The 14,429-nt window shown below is 44.9% G+C and overlaps 1 protein-coding gene and 1 non-coding gene across 2 annotated transcripts in view; one reads left to right on the top strand and one right to left on the bottom strand.

Annotated features, from left to right (window-relative positions):
• Sh3gl2 (SH3 domain containing GRB2 like 2, endophilin A1) overlaps window positions 1-14,429 on the bottom strand; it is a 215,753-nt gene that overhangs the window by 139,207 nt on the left and 62,117 nt on the right. The window lies entirely within an intron of this gene.
• LOC113189003 (U6 spliceosomal RNA) lies at window positions 151-254 on the top strand. Its single transcript, XR_003301602.1, has one exon. It is a non-coding gene; the product is annotated as a U6 spliceosomal RNA (small nuclear RNA).

The following is a 14,429-nucleotide window of genomic DNA, read 5'->3' as shown; positions in this document are numbered from 1 at the left end:
TGGTTTGAAATGTTTATCTAATATCCAGGCATAGCAAGAAAATGTATTATGACTTCTCTGAGAAAAAGAATATTAACACTCATACCACTGACTATTTTCCCCATCCTCAAAATGATGACTTATATATGTTTTTATTAAAAGAAAAATTTAGTGCTTACTTTGACAGCATTTATACTAAAATTAGAATGACATAAAAGATGAGCATGGCCACTGTGCAAGGAGACACTCAAGTTCATGAAGTGTCCCAGATATTTAAAAGGGCTGGAATATAGCTAGTAACAAAACACCCTAGGGAGAAATAGAGGGAGGAAAGGAAAAAAGGAAGAAAGGAAGGGAGGGAGGGAGAGAGGCAGAGAGGGAGATAAGAAAGATTGCCTGCATTGCATCGTTTGAGTGATGTCCAGTCAAGCCAACTTAGTTAAATACCATTTGGTAGACTAATTTATTTTTCAATTGAAGTAGAAAAAGTGAGTTTCATGGCATTTCCCACTGCCCTTTCAAATATCATACACTTGGTAACTTACCATACAATTATTACTTTTTCATTTAAATTGTACTGAAAATAAAAACATTTTGATTGAATCAGGATGCAATATTTATGAAGGAAAGTGAGTTTAATCCAAAACATAGTTTGTAACAGTGTCTTTGAAAAAAATGTATACTGGGCTGGGGAAGTGGCTCAAGCGGTAGCGCGCTCGCCTGGCATGCGTGCGGCCCGGGTTCAATCCTCAACACCACATACCAACAAAGATGTTGTATCTGCCGAAAACTTAAAAAATAAATAAATATTTAAAAAAAAAAGAAAGAAAAAAATGTATACTAAAGAGCCTCATGAATGCTTGAGTTAAGCAAAAATGGAATAAAAGCTTATATTGACATTTTTCTTCTTTTTTAAAAGTTGCAGATGGACACAGTACCTTTATTTTTTTTATGCAGTGCTAAGAATCAAACCTAGTACCTCACACATGCTAGGCAGGTGCTCCACCACTGAGCTACAGCCCCAGCCCAACATATTTATTCTTACACATATGCTAACATACAATATCAGGAAGCAGGATTATACTCAGTAAATCAAAACCCTTGACAGAGATGTGCTCTTTGCATCTAGATCTCACTGCAGTGATTTTGGAAAAACTGGACTGATGTGATGAAAATTCTATAGCACTTTGCTTCTGGGTGTAGGATGCAAACTACACTGCCAGCCCTTTCCAGAAGTTGCTTTCATCATGCATCACAGGAAACTCCTTTGAACATTCCACCTTTACCAAAAGACAGACTTAAGATAATATCTGAAATCTGTCAACACAAAAATTTTAAATCCTGAGAAGCTATCTGAAAGAAGACTATGACTTATTTTTCTAAGCAACTTTCTGAGGCACTATATCTCAGTACATTTCGGGACATGAATTTACTAAATAATAATGGCAACAATAAAATATTCCAAGGGAACACTCTCTCTCAAGTTTCTAAAGAATGAATCTACCTATGCTAAAAAGCTAACACTGTATCACTGAGTGAGTTAAAGATCAGCATACTTACTTTCCATAAGAACAAAACCAAACTCCTTTGCCTGGCACTCCAGATATGTAAAGATGTGCCCCAAATTCCTTTCAAACCCAGTTTCCAACTTCCTGTGCATCTTAATGTAGCTAAGCCGACTACTTAGTCCTTAACCCCATCTCAATACCACTGAGCTTGCCTTCTCCTCATCTTGATCATGCTCTTTTTTCCAAGTACTGATCTATGTAAGAAGTCAATTTTCAAGGTCTAATTTTAAAAGATGCCTCTTTGAGTGCTAAAATGCCACACTCTGAATTCTCTACTCTGTGCTAAATGCTTTATATGCAATATTTCATCTTTGCAATCCCTCCCCAAGGATAGCCACACTAATTACTATTATTAAGTGCTTCTACATGGTGCCAAAGGCTTTATAACATCACTTAATTTAACCTTTGCCACCAACTATTTTGTTATGCTTATTCTATACAGATGAGGAGTGTTAATTGTGAGAGGTAAGAACAACACCTCTATGGTCTGAATGTGAATCCCAGCTCTACCACTTTCATCTTCCTAAATCAGAAGTTTGTTCAAATGTTAAAATGTGTGTATATGGGTATGTGCAACAAACAAGGCCTCTCTCATAGAGCTATGGTAGCCTTAAATGAAATCAACCATATGTAGCATTCAGCATAGCATCTGATATATAATGAGAACTTGCTAAGTACCAACTGTTAATCTTACTTCACAGCATCTAGCAGAGTGTTTTGCACATAGGAGAAACAAAAATATATTGCTTATTAGAGAATATTCCCTATTTTAAAAAACTAAGTTTCTTTTACAAGTCAACTTAGAGATGCAGTTTGTAACTTCAGATCATTAGAAAACAAGAAACTAAATTCAAAGCATGTTTGGTTTTCCCTTACCTGCTACCATAAGCAAACATACTGCAGAAGCACTGTGGAAATGATGATTGAGTTTATGTTCAGAGGGACTGGAAAAGCTATTTTCTTGGACACACCAGTGGGAATTAGAAAGTTAAAATGTAATACTCATTCAAATCTAGCACAGAGTTATTAATATTGGAAAACTGATAAAATAATCAGCAGCCAACTTAAAAAAAAGATTCCCTTATAGAAGCTTAATAACATTTTTTAAACAATCTCCTCCAGGTAAAAAACAAAAATATTTTTCAATTTGTAATTTTTATAAGATTCTATAATTACATATATAAATTTAAATGTAGGCTTTTACTTAGAATTTGTGCATATTTAGATAAACCTCTAAAAGGAAGCTTTCCTTTATTTACATTCTTCCTTAGAAATAGTTTCTAAAAAAATTAAAATACTATCAATTATAAGAGGCAAAATACTGAAAGGAAAACAATATTCTAATGAGTCCTCAATGATGTGTTAAAAATTATCTGCATGTTTGCATAACAGAACTTTCATTTTAAAGACACAGCAATAGTATATAAAAGAAAAAATAAAATAGCCACAGTAAATAAAACTTTTCAAGTAAACATTTCAAAACACTCCTTGTCCTTGGGGTGCTGAGAAAACCATAGGAGAAGCCCACTAGCCAACAGAGCACAACACTGGACATAGCACGGCTGCGTCCTGTCCGACACAGATCATTTCAATTTGTCTTCTCAACAGTCATGCATGACGGGCACCACAGTCCTATTTCACAGGCTGGTCTAAGGATCAGCACATGAGAGAGATCCTTTAAAATAAAAACAAATGTTGATTTTCTTTAACATTATAAAGCTTTCAGGAAATGTACTCTATAAATCTGTTCAGTCTTTTGGTGACAGGCAGAAATAATTCTCTTGGAAAATGAAAAAGAGTATACAGATTGGGTAAATAGGATTTATTATAAAACAGAGAAGAAAAATGTAACCTCTTTCCAAACTCTCTAGCCACATAATGACTAGTAAATAAATAAGAGTATTAAAATGCTTAGAAAAGTAATCCTTTATCATATTTAATTGAGAAACACCACAGAATGCTTCATTAGTAGAAGCAAATGAGATAACCACAAAGAGGCTATATATTTTTAGAAGTTTTTACTTTATTAGGGTATAATTTATATTTTCACAACCTAAGTGCAATTAAGATAATAAGTTTTGAGTCATTTATTTTAACTGTAAAGTTTAAGTTTTGTAATTGATACAATCTTGTTACCACCACTACATTTGAGATACAACAACACCATCACTGGAAAGTTTCCTGGTACTCTTCTGTAGTTACACTGTCAGCCAAACTCCCAGTCCAGGAAATCCCTGATCTTCTTCCTACCACTAGTTTTAGAAATTACAGAATTTCATTGAAATGATTCAGACAGCATTTGGTCTTTGGAATTTGACCTCTTTCCTTCAGCATAACTTTTTTAAGTTTTCTTAAAATTCAACAGATATTTTCACATGTTAGTGTTTTGTTCTTTTTAGTATTAAACAATATTCATAACATGGATATACCATGATCAGGTTGTGTCCAGCTGGAACTATTATGAATAACACTGATATACACTTCTACATAAAAGTCTGTATGGACAGGTTATCTCTCTTCAACAAACACCATGGAGTTGGATTGCTAAGTTTACATGGAAAATTTATGTTCATCTTATAAACAGTACCTTACTGTTTTCCAATCTGCATTCCGACCATCATCATCCAAGGGCTCCAGCTGCTCGCCATTGTCACCAACACTTAATACTGTTCATCTTTTTAACTTTCACTATCAAATGGAAATGTAGTAGTATTTCACTGTGGCTTGAATATGCATTTTCCTGACATCTAGTAATGGTTAACATCTCTTCATGTGCTTATTGGTCACTTATGTATGTTCTGTTATGAAGTGTCCCTTCAAATTTTTTGTCCTATTTTAATTGGGCTGTCTTACTAAATGTGTTTTAAGAGTCCTCTATATATTCTGAATGCAAGCTTTATATCAGATTAATTTTATAAATATTTTTCATGTTGTATGTATGGCCTGCCTTTTTTCTTCAGATGTATCTTTCAAAGAAGAAAAGTTTTAAATTTCGATGAAGCCCATTTTAGCATTTTTTTAACAGGTCAAGATTTTTGCATATTTTTAAGACATTGCTGCTTAATTATTAAATGTCACAAGAGAAAATGACGGGCAGATCCAACATGGCGGCCGGCGAGCAGGCAGCATTTTCTATACCTCCGCAGTAACGGGATCAGAGAGACACATAAATACACTTGCATGGGACATGCTGAGGAACTTCTAACAATTTTCCACTGAAAGGAGACCTGCCGATAACTAGTAAGTCTGTGGGAGGGGTCAGTTGGTCCCAGGCGAGTGAATCTCCGCAACGCGGATCAGGGTCACAATCCCGCCTGCCGCCGCTGAACTGCAGCGAACATAGGAACCTACTGGGCCCCGCAGGCCTGAGTCCCTGAACTGACTCTAGCGGCTTGGTGCTAGGATCCACACTCCTAACACCCCACCCCACCCCCAGCCAGTTCGGAGCAAAGCGGACCAGGGACACAACCCCGCCGGCTGGCCAGGGGCAGCGGCCAGACTGGGCCCCGCAGGCTTGAGTCTGTGAACGGCCTCTGGCGGTCCAACGATAGGATCCACATTCCTACCACCCCACCCCCAGCCGGCTCGGTGCAAGGCAGATCAGGGACACAATCCCGCCGGCCGCCCCTGAACTGCAGCGAACATAGGAACCTACTGGGCCCCGCAGGCCTGAGTCTGTGAACTGACTCTAGCGGCTTGGTGCTAGGATCCACACTCCTAACACCCCACCCCACCCCCAGCCAGTTCGGAGCAAAGCGGACCAGGGACACAACCCCGCGGGCTGGCCACGGGCGGCGGCCAGACTGGGCCCCGCAGGCTTGAGTCTGTGAACGGCCTCTGGCGGTCCAGCGATAGGATCCACATTCCTACCACCCCACCCCCAGCCGGCTCGGTGCATCGCAGATCAGGGACACAATCCCGCCGGCCGCCGCTGAACTGCAGCGAACATAGGAACCTACTGGGCCCCGCAGGCCTGAATCTGTGAACTGACTCTAGTGGCTTGGTGCTAGGATCCACACTCCTAACACCCCACCCCACCCCCAGCCAGTTCGGAGCAAAGCGGACCAGGGACACAACCCCGCGGGCCGGCCACGGGCGGCGGCCAGACTGGGCCCCGCAGGCTTGAATCTGTGAAGGGCCTCTGGCGGTCCAGCGATAGGATCCACATTCCTACCACCCCACCCCCAGCCGGCTCGGTGCATCTCAGATCAGGGACACAATCCCGCCGGCCGCCGCTGAACTGCAGCGAACATAGGAACCTACTGGGCCCCGCAGGCCTGAATCTGTGAACTGACTCTAGCGGCTTGGTGCTAGGATCCACACTCCTAACACCCCACCCCACCCCCAGCCAGTTCGGAGCAAAGCGGACCAGGGACACAACCCCGGCGGCCAGACTGGGCCCCGCAGGCTTGAGTCTGTGAAGGGCCTCTGGCGGTCCAGCGATAGGATCCACATTCCTACCACCCCACCCCCAGCCGGCCCGGTGCAACGCAGATCAGGGACACAATCCCGCCCGCCGCCGCTGAACTGCAGCGAACATAGGAACCTACTGGGCCCCGCAGGCCTGAGTCTGTGAACTGACTCTAGCGGCTTGGTGCTAGGATCCACACTCCTAACACCCCACCCCACCCCCAGCCAGTTCGGAGCAAAGCGGACCAGGGACACAACCCCGCCGGCCAGACTGGGCCCCCCAGGCTTGAGTCTGTGAAGGGCCTCTGGCGGTCCAGCGATAGGATCCACATTCCTACCACCCCACCCCCAGCCGGCTCGGTGCATCTCAGATCAGGGACACAATCCCGCCGGCCGCCCCTGAACTGCAGCGAACATAGGAACCTACTGGGCCCCGCAGGCCTGAATCTGTGAACTGACTCTAGCGGCTTGGTGCTAGGATCCACACTCCTAACACCCCACCCCACCCCCAGCCAGTTCGGAGCAAAGCGGACCAGGGACACAACCCCGCCGGCTGGCCAGGGGCAGCGGCCAGATTGGGCCCCGCAGGCTTGAGTCTGTGAACGGCCTCTGGCGGTCCAGCGATAGGATCCACATTCCTACCACCCCACCCCCAGCCGGCTCGGTGCAAGGCAGATCAGGGACACAATCCCGCCGGCCGCCCCTGAACTGCAGCGAACATAGGAACCTACTGGGCCCCGCAGGCCTGAGTCTGTGAACTGACTCTAGCGGCTTGGTGCTAGGATCCACACTCCTAACACCCCACCCCACCCCCAGCCAGTTCAGAGCAAAGCGGACCAGGGACACAACCCCGCGGGCTGGCCACGGGCGGCGGCCAGACTGGGCCCCCCAGGCTTGAGTCTGTGAAGGGCCTCTGGCGGTCCAGCGATAGGATCCACATTCCTACCACCCCACCCCCAGCCGGCTCGGTGCATCGCAGATCAGGGACACAATCCCGCCGGCCGCCGCTGAACTGCAGCGAACATAGGAACCTACTGGGCCCCGCAGGCCTGAATCTGTGAACTGACTCTAGTGGCTTGGTGCTAGGATCCACACTCCTAACACCCCACCCCACCCCCAGCCAGTTCGGAGCAAAGCGGACCAGGGACACAACCCCGCCGGCCGGCCACGGGCGGCGGCCAGACTGGGCCCCGCAGGCTTGAGTCTGTGAACGACCTCTGGCGGTCCAGCGATAGGATCCACATTCCTACCACCCCACCCCCAGCCGGCTCGGTGCATCGCAGTTCAGGGACACAATCCCGCCGGCCGCCGCTGAACTGCAGCGAACATAGGAACCTACTGGGCCCCGCAGGCCTGAGTCTGTGAACTGACTCTAGCGGCTTGGTGCTAGGATCCACACTCCTAACACCCCACCCCACCCCCAGCCAGTTCGGAGCAAAGCGGACCAGGGACACAACCCCGCGGGCTGGCCACGGGCGGCGGCCAGACTGGGCCCCCCAGGCTTGAGTCTGTGAAGGGCCTCTGGCGGTCCAGCGATAGGATCCACATTCCTACCACCCCACCCCCAGCCGGCTCGGTGCATCGCAGATCAGGGACACAATCCCGCCGGCCGCCGCTGAACTGCAGCGAACATAGGAACCTACTGGTCCCCGCAGGCCTGAATCTGTGAACTGACTCTAGCGGCTTGGTGTTAGGATCCACACTCCTAACACCCCACCCCACCCCCAGCCAGTTCGGAGCAAAGCGGACCAGGGACACAACCCCGCCGGCTGGCCAGGGGCAGCGGCCAGATTGGGCCCCGCAGGCTTGAGTCTGTGAAGGGCCTCTGGCGGTCCAGCGATAGGATCCACATTCCTACCACCCCACCCCCAGCCGGCTCGGTGCAAGGCAGATCAGGGACACAATCCCGCCGGCCGCCGCTGAACTGCAGCGAACATAGGAACCTACTGGGCCCCGCAGGCCTGAGTCTGTGAACTGACTCTAGCGGCTTGGTGCTAGGATCCACACTCCTAACACCCCACCCCACCCCCAGCCAGTTCGGAGCAAGCGGACCAGGGACACAACCCCGCCGGCCGCGGGCGGAGGCCAGACTGGGCCCCACAGGCTTGAGTCTGTGAACGGCCTCCGGCGGTCCAGCAATAGGATCCACATTCCTACCACCCCACCCCACCCCCAGCCGGCTTGGAGGCGGCCAGACCAGGCTCCGCAGGCCTGAGTCTGTGAAGTGCCTCTAGCGGTTTGGCGCTAGGACTTTGGCAGCGCTTAGTGCTGAGTTCCAGCTTTCAGACAGAGGAGAGAAGCGGTCCAGTTGGGTTCCAGACACCGGTCGGACCACAGAGGAGGACAGCAGCCGCCATTTCGGAGAGATGATGTAATCATCCCCATGTTCTATTGATCTCAGCTCATCCAGCGACGGAACAGGTGATTTCAGGCTGGTAGTTGCCTGCGTCTAGCAGACAGATTTCTAGCTCAGGCTCGGGACTGGGGATCTTGTGGAGAATACTCCTAGAGGCTCATGCCTGGCAAGGCGTGTACCGGGCACTGAGCAGCTGGATTCTGGTTCCCGGGGCTAACCTGGCCCAGGTCTGAGGAAACTGCGGAGACTGCCGGTGGAGGCCAGCTCCAAGTGGAGCGTGCGCTGAGCTAGGGGCGACTGGGTTCTGACTCCCGGAACAGTTTTGGCCCGGGGCTAGGGAACCCGTGGGGGTCGCTCGCTGGAGCCAGCTCCCAGCGGAGAGTGTATCGAGATAGGAGAGGCGGGTTCTGGCTACCGAAGCTGCTTTGACCCAAGGCTAGGGAACCAGCGGTGTCTGCCTCTCAGTCAGGGTCCTGTTGGGTGCTGTGGGGGCAGAGTGGAGCTTCCACCTGCACCCAGAGCAGGCCAAGTGTCCCGCCGGCGTGGTAGCATGACACCCCAAACGCAGCTGGGTCTGAAGAGAGTAGCCGCCCACGCCTAGAATAGGACCAGCGGCCCCGCGAAGCGGTAGCCAAGTAACCTCATTTGGAGTAGGGGCTGTGCAGAGCGTGCAGGCAGACCTGCGGCCTACTGACAAGACAGGCCAGGTAGCTTGCCAGAGTGGTGGACACGTAACACCGAGGCAGTTGCGTCACACTGGTTGGAGTGGGGGCGGAGCAGGGTCGCCGCCCGGGTCCGGAGGGGGCCCAGCGACCCGTTGGAGAGGTAGTCAGGTACTCCCATTGGGAGTGGGGGCTGTGCAGAACTGTGACCCACCGGCCTAGAAGTATGCCAGCGTGGTAGACTCGTCACACCAATTGGAGTGGGGACCCAGCAGAGCCGCCACCCACATCCAGATCAGGACCTACGACCCCAGGGCGTGGTAGTTACGTTACCACAATTGGAGTGGGGGCAGAGCAAAGCCGCCTCCTGTGCCCGCAGGGGGGGCAGACCTGTGACCGATCAGCGTGATAGATAGACCACCATAATTAGAGGAGGAGCACAGCCACTACCCACCCTGCAAGGGAGACTTTCCAACTATACAAGAGCAACATAAATAAATAGGGGGTAAATTTCAAAAACACAACAGTTGCACCAAGCAGAAAGAAACGCGAGCAGTATGAAAAGACAAGGAAAGAAAGGACCACAAGCAATGCAGGTCAACTCAACTTTAGAAGAGGTAATAGCTGCAACAGATGGAATATCAGATAAAGAGTTCAGGATATATATGCTTCAGATGATCTGGAGTCTCAAGGAAGACATGAGACAGCAAAATCAGACAATGAAAGATCACATTGACAAACAAATCCAGGAAGTAAAAGATCAATTTCACAGGGAGATAGAAGTAATAAAAAACAAACAAATAGAAATTCTAGAAATGCAGGAAACAATAAACCAACTTAAAAACTCAATTGAGAATACTACCAGCAGAGTAGATCACTTAGAAGAGAGAACATCAGACAATGAAGACAAAGTATTTCAGCTGGAAAAGAACATAGACAGCTCAGCAAGTCTGCTAAGAAACCATGAGCAGAACATCCAAGAATTATGGGACAATATCAAAAGACCAAATTTAAGAGTCATTGGGATACAGGAAGGCACAGAGCTCCATGCCAAAGGAATAAACAGTCTATTCAGTGAAATAATACGAGAAAACTTCCCAGAATTGAAGATTGAGACAGAATCCCAAATCCTAGAAGCCTACAGGACGCCGAATGTGCAAAATCATAAGAGATCCACACCTAGACACATTATAATGAAGATGTCCAACATACAGAATAAGGAGAGAATTTTAAAAGCTGCAAGAGAAAGAAAGCAGATTACATTTAGGGGTAAACCAATCAGGATAACAGCTGATCTCTCAACACAGACTCTGAAAGCTAGAAGATCCTGGAATAACATATTTCAAACACTGAAAGACAATGGGCTCCAACCAAGAATCATGTATCCGGCGAAATTAAGCTTCAGGTTAGAAGATGAAATTAAAACCTTCCACGATAAACAAAAGTTAAAAGAATTCGCAGCTAGAAAACCATCTCTTCAAAAAATCCTTGGCAAAACATTACAGGAAGAGGAAATGGAAACTAACATTGATAACCAACAATGGGAGGTAGGACAGTAAAGGGGGGAAAGTAGTCAAAGAGGATAACAAATCAGGTTTAGTAACATCAATAAACAATTATGGATAGAAGAACAAACCACATCTCAATAATAACCCTAAATGTTAATGGCTTAAACTCACCAATTAAGAGACACAGGCTAGTAGAATGGATCACAAAACAAGACCCAACAATATGCTGTCTACAGGAGACGCATTTGATAGGAAAAGATATACATAGACTGAAGGTGAAAGGTTGGGAAAAAGCATATCACTCATATGGACCGCGGAAACAAGCAGGAGTGTCCATACTCATATCTAATAAAATAGATTTCAAGCCAAAGATAATCAAAAGGGATAAAGAAGGACACTTCATACTGCTCAAGGGAACCATACACCAACAAGACATAACAATCATAAATATATATGCCCCAAATAATGGTGCAGCCGTGTTCATCAAGCAAACGCTTCTCAAGTTCAAGAGTCTAATAGACCACCATACAATAATCATGGGAGACTTCAACACACCTCTCTCACCACTGGACAGATCTTCCAAACAAAAGTTAAATAAGGAAACTATAGAACTCAATAACATAATTAACAACCTAGACTTAATTGACATATATAGACTATACCACCCAACTTCAAGTAGCTACACTTTTTTCTCAGCAGCACATGGAACCTTCTCAAAAATAGACCATATACTATGTCACAGGGCAACTCTTAGACAATACAAAGGGGTAGAGATAATACCATGCATCTTATCTGATCATAATGGAATGAAACTGAAAATCAATGATAAAAGAAGAAAGGAAAAATCAAGCATCACCTGGAGAATGAACAACAGGTTGCTGAGTGATCAATGGGTTTTAGAAGACATCAAGGAGGAAATTAAAAAATTCCTAGAGTTAAATGAAAACACAGACACAACATATCGGAATCTATGGGACACATTGAAAGCAGTTCTAAGAGGAAAATTCATTGCTTGGAGTTCATTCCTCAAAAAAAGAAAAAACCAACAAATAAATGATCTCATACTTCATCTCAAAATCCTAGAAAAAGAAGAGCAAAACAACAGCAAAAGAAGTAGAAGGCAAGAAATAATTAAAATCAGAGCTGAAATTAATGAAATTGAAACAAAAGAAACTATTGAAAAAATTGACAAAACTAAAAGCTGGTTCTTTGAAAAAATAAATAAAATTGACAGACCCTTAGCCATACTAACGAAGAGAAGAAGAGAGAGAACCCAAATTACTAGCATACGGGATGAAAAAGGCAATATCACAACAGACACTTCAGAAATACAGAAGATAATCAGAAATTACTTTGAATCCTTATACTCCAATAAAATAGAAGATAGTGAAGGCATAGATAAATTCCTTGAGTCTTATGATCTGCCCAGACTGAGCCAGGAGGATATAGACAACCTAAACAGACCAATAACAATAGAGGAAATAGAAGAAACCATCAAAAGACTACCAACTAAGAAAAGCCCAGGACCGGATGGGTATACAGCAGAGTTTTACAAAACCTTTAAAGAGGAACTAACACCAATACTTTTCAAGCTATTTCAGGAAATAGAAAAAGAGGGAGAACTTCCAAATTCATTCTACGAGGCCAACATCACCCTGATTCCGAAACCAGACAAAGATACTTCAAAGAAAGAAAACTACAGACCAATATCTCTAATGAACCTTGATGCAAAAATCCTCAATAAAATTCTGGCGAATCGGATTCAAATACATATCAAAAAAATTATACACCATGATCAAGTAGGATTCATCCCTGGTATGCAAGGTTGGTTCAATATACGGAAATCAATAAATGTTATCCACCACATCAATAGACTTAAAATTAAGAACCATATGATCATCTCGATAGATGCAGAAAAAGCATTCGACAAAGTACAACATCCCTTTATGTTCAAAACTCTGGAAAAATTAGGGATAACTGGATCATACCTCAACATTGTAAAAGCAATCTATGATAAGCCACAGGCCAGCATCATTCTGAATGGAGAAAAATTGAAGGCATTCCCTCTAAGATCTGGTACAAGACAGGGATGCCCTCTCTCACCACTTCTGTTCAACATAGTCCTCGAGACACTGGCCAGAGCAATTAGGCAGACGAAAGAAATTAAAGGCATAAAAATAGGAAAAGAAGAACTTAAATTATCACTATTTGCAGATGATATGATTCTATACCTAGCAGACCCAAAAGGGTCTACAAAGAAGCTATTAGAGCTAATAAATGAATTCAGCAAAGTGGCAGGATATAAGATCAACACGCATAAATCAAAGGCATTCCTGTATATCAGCGACAAATCCTATGAAACGGAAATGAGGACAACTACTCCATTCACAATATCCCCCCAAAAAATAAAATACTTGGGAATCAGCCTAACAAAAGAGGTAAAAGATTTATACAATGAAAATTACAGAACCCTAAAGAAAGACATAGAAGAAGACCTTAGAAGATGGAAAAATATACCCTGCTCATGGATAGGCAGAACCAACATCATCAAAATGGCGATATTACCAAAAGTCCTATATAAGTTCAATGCAATGCCAATCAAAATCCCAACAGCATATCTTGTAGAAATCGATAAAAGAATCAGGAAATTCATATGGAATAATAAAAGACCCAGAATAGCAAAAACAATACTAAGCAGGAAGTGTGAATCAGGCGGTATAGCGATACCAGACTTCAAACTATACTACAGAGCAATAGTAACTAAAACAGCATGGTACTGGTACCAAAACAGGCGGGTGGACCAATGGTACAGAATAGAGGACACAGTAACCAATCCACAAAACTACAACTATCTTATTTTTGATAAAGGGGCTAAAAGCATGCAATGGAGGAAGGATAGCATCTTCAACAAATGGTGCTGGGAAAACTGGAAATCCATTTGCACCAAAATGAATCTGAATCCCTATCTCTCGCCATGCACAAAAGTTAACTCAAAATGGATCAAGGAGCTTGATATTAAACCAGAGACATGGCATCTGATAGAAGAAAAAGTTGGTTATGATCTGCACGCTGTGGGATCGGGCTCCAAATTCCTCAATAGGACACCCATAGCGCTAGAGTTAACAAACAGAATCAACAAATGGGACTTACTCAAACTAAAAAGTTTTTTCTCAGCAAAAGAAACAATAAGAGAGATAAACAGGGAGCCTACATCCTGGGAACAAATCTTTACTCCACACACTTCAGATAGAGCCCTAATTACCAGAATATACAAAGAACTCAAAAAATTAGACAATAAGATAACAAATAACCCAATCAATAAATGGGCCAAGGACCTGAACAGACACTTCTCAGAGGAGGACATACAATCAATCAACAAGTACATGAAAAAATGCTCACCATCGCTAGCAGTCAGAGAAATGCAAATCAAAACTACCCTAAGATACCATCTCACTCCAGTAAGACTGGCAGCCATTAGGAAGTCAAACAACAGTAAGTGCTGGAGAGGATGCGGGGAAAAGGGCACTCTTGTTCATTGCTGGTGGGACTGCAAATTGGTGCAGCCAATTTGGAAAGCAGTATGGAGATTTCTCGGAAAGCTGGGAATGGAACCGCCATTCGACCCAGCTATTCCCCTTCTCGGTCTATTCCCTAAAGCCCTAACAAGAGCATGCTACAGGGACACTGCTACATCGATGTTCATAGCAGCTCAATTCACGATAGCAAGACTGTGGAACCAGCCTAGATGCCCCTCAATAGATGAATGGATAAAAAAAATGTGGCATTTATATACTATGGAGTATTATTCTGCATTAAAAAATGACAAAATCATAGAGTTTGGAGGGAAATGGATGGCATTAGAGCAGATTATGCTAAGTGAAGCTAGTCAATCTTTAAAAAACAAATACCAAATGACTCCTTTGATATAAGGGGAGTAAACAAGGAC

This window comes from Urocitellus parryii, chromosome 4, assembly GCF_045843805.1.
Source record: "Urocitellus parryii isolate mUroPar1 chromosome 4, mUroPar1.hap1, whole genome shotgun sequence".
NCBI classification, from domain to species: domain Eukaryota; kingdom Metazoa; phylum Chordata; class Mammalia; order Rodentia; family Sciuridae; genus Urocitellus; species Urocitellus parryii.
Note: the sequence above shows the minus strand (reverse complement) of the source record. Positions and strands in the feature narration are given on the sequence as shown.